Here is an 8,873-nt window from a genome sequence, read left to right on the forward strand (position 1 = left end):
GTGTCCAAGAGATAAAGGACAGAGATTAAGCTTTAACACATCCTCAGGCACTCCTCTCATCTTCACCTTGCCTTACCAGCGATCAAAATTATCCAGGTGCTCGATTGGATGCTCATTTTGGAAGGCCAGAAAAATCTGTTATTTTGGAACAAGTTGATCAAGGAATTGTTGACAGCACATGGGGAAGGTCTGATTCCCATTCTAGTCCTGTTAGTTATGGGCTTGTTGAATCGAATCCTCTTCTCCTCTCTAGGAGCGTACACATGATCTTTCTGCGATGTAGCTGGCGAAGGACCTTGCTCTTCATTCTGGACCTGTCCAGCAGCTTCTCTTGCTTGATTCAGATACCCATAGCAAACCGTTCTTGTTGAAGTTCTCTTTCTCTTTCATGAGCTTCTCTAGCCTGAGCTGCCTTCTTTTTCTTCCTACTTCTTTCAAGTGTTCCTAGTTCTTGATCTAGTGCTGCAACTTCTCCTCCTGAGCTTCTTAAGCACCAAAGATAATAAGTATAAACTAATTTAGAAATATTCTGAATCTAAATGCATATTATCTCCCCTGGAATCGGCACCAGAAATCTTGGTGGTGGTCAAGTTTCTAAACCTAACTCTAACTACCCCATGTGCTAGGCTGGTTGTAGCAAGTATAGGGATCAAATCCACATGGAGGAATAAAAAGATCTAAAATCCAAGAAACCTATTAGTTTAGTTTGATCAGAGGATAAGGGTGGTTGCTAATCTTAAAGGATCATAACAGAAACCAGATAAAGCAAAGAAAAGTAACAAATTAAACAAGCCAATGATTAATTAAGATAAAGAAGCTTATAATGGAAACAGGGAAATTTTGGCTAAAGTCATTGACTTTGGGTGATTAATGGTTGAGAAATGGTGTTACAATTCTAAATAAGCAAAACCCAAAACATAGACTCACTAAAATTAACCAATATATCCTCATAGCCAGAATCTCTTCACTAATCACTTGAATAAGTTTAATGGGCTCAAGAACAAGAACATATCTAAGCTACAAATTACTCTAGGCATGAAACTCTCATTAGACTAAGCATGATATGTATGGCTGGGGTTGAACTAGACATTCCATCAAACTCCTTTAGTGTAGAGATAGCCCACAAAGCTGGACCTAGATTAGCTACTTCTAGATCTAGTATTAATACTCCCTAACAGCTTGGATATGCAAATTAAAAAAACTTAACACTACTCAATCATGATTAATGAAAACATGATAAATACATTAAGGAAAGACATAATAAAAGAAAGATTAAAGCTTTAAGCAAAAAACTTTACTAGATAATAGAAACTTTACTAGATCATGAAAGTGATTCAAGATCCAACAAGAACTAAAAGCTAGAGAAAAAATAGGGTATGAGGCTCAGAATAGAATGTAACTTAGGTCAAGAAATTCCTTTAAACTATTTAAAGATGTATCAAAATGAGAATGGATCGACCATGGATCAACTGAGTTGGGTCAAAAATATACAAAGATGCATATCGCATCGGTTATGTGTGGCGGCTAGGTGACAGCCATGTTGGTCTTCCAAGCTTGGACGTCTTCTTTCTTCATGTTCTGTAAAGGACATCAGGTGGTGATGCCAAGCTTTGTACAAGTAGTGAAGACACCAGAGTGGTGATCTTCTTCTTTCGGATTTGCTCGTTCCATCAGTCATCTCCATCGAGAGTTAGACTGCCATCCTTTACCCCAGTGAGGTTTGCTCCATTTGCTTCTTCTGCCAGATCTCTGCATCGGTCCAGCAACTAATGCATACATCTCTTGGGACTTGGTCATGGAATCCCACTTCTAGCTTATCCGGGCGCCTTCTTGCATTGGTCCAGCAACCGATACAGGCATCTCTTCTCTTGTTTCTTCCTTCACTTTGTCTCCTTACCATTTTTATGCAGCTCTATCTGGACCGGCCCCTCTCTTTGCTCCACAAGTACCTAAATGACCAAAATACCAGTGTAAATGCAATATATACATCCTAGTCTAAAATGCATGGATGATGATGAAATTGATGCAATGATGGATGTAAACTAGATAAAAACTAAATGGAAATGATGCATAATGCAGAGATATCAGGTGTGACCTCGATGTCTTTTGACTCGTATTGTTTCCAGATAATGAAACTTATCAAAAAGAAAAGAAAGAGGTGGCCTTATTTTATCCCTTGTGAGTTAAATGTTTATGCTGATTCCCTTGCGAAAAGGACTCGTTCTTGTAATGTCGTTTATTCTCATATAAACTCCGTTATTCTGAGTTGAATGGCCTCCTAAACCAGCCTATTTGAATCATTGCAACCATATATGGTTTTACAAAGCAAAAATATACCTCATCTGAATTAATATGTCGCAAGACAAATCATGCTGCTCGCTTCGACAATTGTATTTGGCTGCAATGAACTTAAAAATTGGTATGTTTTGATTAATATATGTTAATTCGGTATAGTCATAAAGAAACTAGATTTTATCCCGTGCACCCGCACAGAATTATTTTTTAATCAAATTTTTATAATGTAATTATGTTTTTTTATACATATAATTTCTCTAATAAATAACAAAAAACTATTTTATAATTATCATGTAATAAATTAATATTATTTATATGTAGAAAATTTATATTTAAATTATTTAAATTCTAATTATTTTAATCAAAACTATTATATTTGTTTGATATTTCTACCAATTTAGATAGTTGATATTTCCATGTACTCTTTGAACATTTAATACATTATATGATTAGAACTATTATATATGTTTGATATTTCTACCAATTTAAATAATTAATGTTTCTATGTACTCTTTAAACATTGAATACAGTGTTATAATCAATTATACTTTCTTCTTGATTTTTTTTAGAACAAGGTTTAATATTATTAGAATGATTGAAAGAAAACAGACAATTATTCTATCCGTGTCAAAATATAAATCGTTTTAGCTAGGTGGTTGCACACATATTATAAAAGCTATACTTAAAATATATTAAACTTTTTTTATTTATATATTTTATTAATACATTATATAATCTTTTCTCTTATTTATACATCACATATGATAGACTCCTGATCGTGATGAATGAGTCCTGCCCCTTGATGCTCTTCGTGTGTTTGAATTGGTGATGCGGAAGTGATGATTTGGTTTGGTGAATGATCTGAACGATGGGGGTGAAGTGAAACTTCTAAGGATTGCGGATGTTCCTTAGACTTTCGATGCTTAATTCTTCTAGGATATTACACACCAAGAGAAGAATCAAGTTGAATAGATATTACACACTATTCGGATCAAACAACTAGAGAGAGTTTTAGAAATAAGAAGTTTGATGAAAATAGAATGAAGAGTCAAGTACAGAATATAAAGAGAAGGGGGAAGAAGGAGAAGAGTCATTTCGGTCAGGCATAGAATTTAAGAGACATGCCTCGAAAATTCATGCACATAAAGACCAAATTTGAATAGAAAGAAGATAGAAATAACACTAAGGAAATTCAAATTGAAACAAGAAGAGAAAAGGGCCGAATGATGACAATGGGCTGAGGTAAGAAGTATGTGGCCAAGCCTCGTTAAAAACCTCTCTTGGAAAACCTATTGGGACAAAACCAAGAGGAGGGAAAAAGAGCACAAGTCCACACACCTCCATTGTCATCGCTTAGACGGCTTGAATCACAACCAATGTGGCTGGACAAGCTTCACTTCTAAGGCTGGCCTGAATGGTAAGTAGATGGTTGTTGATGAGTTTATTGAACTCTTTTGCTCTAGACCTTGTCATGGGACCATTGGGGACGATCAATGCTTCATCATCTTCAGCTCCAAGCTCCACGGGTTCAAGCTGCGGTTTAGTTCCATGCTCCAAGCTCTCCATGATTTCCATGCTCACATCAGGCTCTCCCACTTGAAAAGGATTTGTCCTCAAATCCAACTCATCTGCAATAAAAGGAACAAGATCAATAATGTTGAAAGTATTACTCACGTTATACTTACCTTGCAAATCCAGTATGTAGGCGTTATTGTTGATCCTTTGAAGCACTTTAAAAGGTCCATCCATTCTTGGCATTAGTTTAGACTTTCTTTCGTTGGGAAAACGGTCTTTCCGGAGATGAATCCAAACTAAGTCTCCTTCCTCGAAGATAAGTTCCTTGCAGCCCTTGTTAGCATACTTGGCATATTGTTTTGTCTTGTCCTCTATATTCTTCCTTGCCGCCTCATGGATTCGCTGAACCAACTCTGCTTTCTTTTTTCCATCTGTACTACTCCTTTCACTCAGAGGCAAAGGCATCAAATCCAAAGGAGTGGTGGGATTAAACCCATAAACAATTTGAAATGGTGAAAATTTAGAAGCAGAATGTATGGAATGATTATAAGCGAATTCTACATGTGGTAAACAATCTTCCCAAGCCTTTAGGTTCTTCTTGATCAACACACGCAAAAGTGTGGATAGGGTTCTATTAACTATCTCGGTTTGACCATCAGTTTGGGGGTGGCAAGTAGTGGAGAATAACAACTTAGTTCCTAGCTTAGACCAAAGCGTTTTCCAAAAATAGCTAAGAAACTTGGTGTCTCTATCAGATACGATGGTCCTAGGCATGCCATGTAGACGTATAACTTCCCTAAAGAACAGTTCGGCTACATGCTTAGCATCATCGGTTTTATGACATGGAATGAAATGCGCCATCTTAGAGAATCTATCCACCACCACAAAGATTGAATCCTTACCCGTTCTAGTTCTAGGCAATCCTATTACAAAGTCCATTGAAATGTCGTTCCAAGGATGCAAAGGAATAGGGAGAGGGGTATACAAACCGTGGGGTTGCGACTTAGCTTTCGCTTGTTTACAAGTTGAACATTTCTCACACATTTTCTCAACATCTCGCCTCATATGTGGCCAATGAAAGTGATCTTGCATGACTTGTAAAGTTTTAGACACACCAAAGTGTCCCATTAATCCTCCACCGTGTGCTTCCCTTAGAAACAAGTCTCTCAAAGACGAGTTAGGAACACACAAACGGTTATCATAGAACAAGTATCCTTCATGCCTATAATATTTCCCAAATGCAAATCTCTCACAAGTAGCAAATATTTTTCCAAAATCAGAATCATTCTCATAGAGAGTTTTAATGTGTTCAAAACCAAGTAACTTGGCATCCAAAGATGAAAGTAACACATACCTCCGGGACAATGCGTCGGCCACGACATTGTCCTTACCTTTTTTGTATTTGATGACATAGGGAAATGTCTCAATGAACTCTACCCACCGAGCATGCCTCTTGTTAAGCTTTTGTTGTCCCTTGAGATGTTTTAGAGACTCATGGTCGGTGTGGATCACGAACTCCTTTGGCCAGAGATAGTGTTGCCACGTTTGTAAAGCCCTCACCAAAGCGTAGAGTTCCTTGTCGTAGGTTGGATAGTTAAGTGTCGCTCCTCCTAGCTTTTCACTGAAATAAGCTATAGGCTTCTGGTCCTGCATCAACACAGCACCAATACCAACACCCGATGCATCACATTCGATTTCAAAAGTTTTAACAAAATCAGGTAGGGAAAGGATAGGAGCCTGAGTAAGTTTCTCTTTCAAGGTTTGAAATGCTTCTTCTTGAGCCGTTTCCCACTTAAATCCAACGTCCTTCTTGATAACTTCAGTAAGCGGAGCAGCCAAGGTGCTAAAGTCCTTAACGAATCTTCGGTAAAATCCCGCAAGTCCTTGAAAGCTCCTCACTTCTCCTACGGAGGTTGGACTAGGCCATTCTATAATTGCTTTTACCTTCTCTTCATCCACTTTAACACCATCTGCACTCACAACAAAACCTAGGAAGACCAAGTTATCCGTTCCAAAAGTACACTTGTTCATGTTGGCATAGAGTTTCTCCGTTCTAAGCACATCTAACACCTTACGCAAATGCTGAACATGATCTTCTAAGTTTTTGCTATAAACTAAGATGTCATCAAAGTAAACAACCACAAAATTCCCTATGTATGCTCTAAGAACATGGTTCATTAATCGCATGAATGTACTAGGTGCATTTGTAAGCCCGAATGGCATCACTAACCATTCATACAACCCTTGCTTAGTTTTAAATGCGGTTTTCCACTCATCCCCTTCCTTCATACTAATCTGATGATACCCGCTTTTTAAGTCAACCTTAGAAAAGATGCAAGACCCATGTAACTCATCTAGCATATCATCTAATCTAGGTATGGGATGGCGATACTTAACCGTTATATTATTGATGGCTCTGCACTCGACGCACATCCTCCAGCTTCCGTCCTTTTTAGGTACTAGTAGTACGGGCACAACACATGGACTCATGCTTTCACGGATGTGTCCTTTCTTCATGAGTTCCGTGACTTGCTTTTCTAGTTCCTTAGTCTCCACGGGATTAGTTCTATAAGCTGGTTTGTTTGGCAATGAGGCTTCCGGGGTAAAATCGATTTGATGTTCTATGCCTCTAATGGGTGGTAATCCCTCCGGATTCTCCTCAGGAAACACATCCCTATATTCCTGTAATACATGTTTAAGAGTGCTAGGGATTTCCTGCTCAGGGTTAGTGATACTCATAAGCGTTTCTTTATAAACAAAAAGTAAGTTCGGTTTATGGAGATCACTTCCCTTTGGGATATTTGGCACAATAGCAAGGTTAGATGGTTTGATAGCTTTCTTTCTACCCATCTTCATGACCAACTGATCCTGGTAAACCTCATGAGGGGTCATAGGTAGCAACACGGTTTTTCTTCCTTTGAACTCAAACTTATGCCGATTCGTGAAACCATCATGCATAACCTGCCTATCCGATTGCCATGGTCTTCCCAACAGTATATGGCTAGCTTCCATTGGTAAAATATCACATAAGACCTCATCCTCATATTTTCCAATTGATAGAGGTACCTTGACTTGATTATCCACAGCCTTTTCGCCATTTTCATTCAGCCACTGCAGCTTGTATGGTTTCGGATGCTTGATTACTTGCAACCCAAGTCTCGCAACCATAGTCCCGTTAGCAACGTTTGTACAGCTTCCACCGTCAATGATCACGCTGCAAATCTGATCCTTAACCAGACACCTTGTATGGAACAAGTTCTCTCTTTGTTCTTGCTCATCAGATTTCGTGATGACACTCAAAGCTCTCATGGCGACTCCCACCATCATTTGTCCTTTAGCGGCTGATTCATACTCTTCCTCCGATGATTCATCCTCAAGTTGTCTTTCCTTAGGCTTCTCATCTTCAGATTCAACTTCCCCATTTGCCATGATGATCATAACCCTCTTGTTGGAGCATTCACTAGCATAATATCCAATGTCGTGACACCTTAAAGCACTTAATGTCTCTTGTCCTTGGTGCAACGTTAGTACTTTTTCCTTTAAGATCCACACTCTCAACCTTGGGCTTGACAAACGGCTTGTAATCTCTTGAAGTTCCAGACTTCACTTCTCGGTGATAGCTAGATTTTTCCGGAACAAAACTCGACTTGGAGCTTCTCCTTTTAAGTTGTTTTTCGAACATAATTGCCTTGTGCATCATTTCCTCTAGCTCCTCATAATTTTGAACCTCCAATTTGTCAGCAATATCTCGGTTTAATCCTCCCATGAATCTAGACATGGCGGCTTCTGGATCTTCTTGAATATCAGCTCTTATCAACAAAGTTTCCATCTCCTTGAAATACTCTTCAACGGTCCTATTGCCTTGTACCAAGTTTCTCAGCCGATGGTGTAGCTCTCTATGATAGTGACTTGGCACGAATCTTTTCATCATAAGATGCTTCATCTGATTCCAAGTCTCTACTGGAAAATCTCCTACACGCTTCCTAGTGAGAGTTAGCTGATCCCACCAACTTACTGCATACCCGGTGAACTCGGTAGGTGCAACTTTGACTTTGTTCTCTTCAGTGTACTCATGACAATTGAAGACGAGTTCCATCTTCTTTTCCCATTCAAAATACTCCTCAGGGTCGTTGCTGCCTTGGAAAGAAGGAATACGAACTTTCACTCCAGCTAGATTATCCCTAGGAATCACTCGCTCATCTCTAGCACTTCTTCTTCGTCGGTGACTACTTGTTTAAGAAGAATGACTGTAGTAGTCGGAGTGATGGATAGCATCTGCTTGACTTTGCTTATCACGTTCCTTACGTGCTCTTCTCGAATTTTCCTGATCAAGTTTAAAGGCCTCTAACTGCTGAGCCACTAATCTGGTTACCTCGGTTGCGATAGTCTCATTCATTTGCTTTTGGTTGACGCTATTGCTTCCTCTTTCATCTTCTTCCAATGGTGGCGTTACCATCCTGAAAATCAACACAAAAGAACCCCAGTCAAGTGTTCTTTGGAAGAAATCGCAACACAATGGATCAAACAAAGGAATAACTCTTCAACTACCACAAGAACCTACTAGCGACTGTTCAGAGAAATCGACTCGGGAAAAATATCAAAACACATCCAAAAATTCCGATTTCAACTTTAACAGAAACTAGACTCAATCTAGGTTCGAACACAACTGGTTTCACGATTTTTGGATCAGTATTCGATTTTAAACAATTCTAACAACCTGGTGCTCGGAAACAGATAATAACACAGTTTTCTCAAAAACATTTTGATTGATAATGAAAAGTCACAAACGAAATCTTTTTGATTCAGATCGACACAACCTGCACGAAGCAGCTCTGATACCACCTGATAGACTCCTGATCGTGATGAATGAGTCCTGCCCCTTGATGCTCTTCGTGTGGTTGAATTGGTGATGCGGAAGTGATGATTTGGTTTGGTGAATGATCTGAACGATGGGGGTGAAGTGAAACTTCTAAGGATTGCGGATGTTCCTTAGACTTTAGATGCTTAATTCTTCTAGGATATTACACACCAAAAGAAGAATCAAGTTAAATAGATATTACACA

At 38.8% G+C, this 8,873-nt stretch overlaps 1 pseudogene; it reads right to left on the reverse strand.

Annotated features, from left to right (window-relative positions):
• Positions 1-3,648: 3,648 nt before the first annotated feature.
• Positions 3,649-8,266, reverse strand: LOC112087300 (annotated as a pseudogene).
• Between the last annotated feature and the right edge of the window lie 607 nt (positions 8,267-8,873).

This window comes from Eutrema salsugineum, unplaced genomic scaffold, assembly GCF_000478725.1.
Source record: "Eutrema salsugineum unplaced genomic scaffold, Eutsalg1_0 scaffold_18, whole genome shotgun sequence".
Lineage (NCBI taxonomy): Eukaryota > Viridiplantae > Streptophyta > Magnoliopsida > Brassicales > Brassicaceae > Eutrema > Eutrema salsugineum.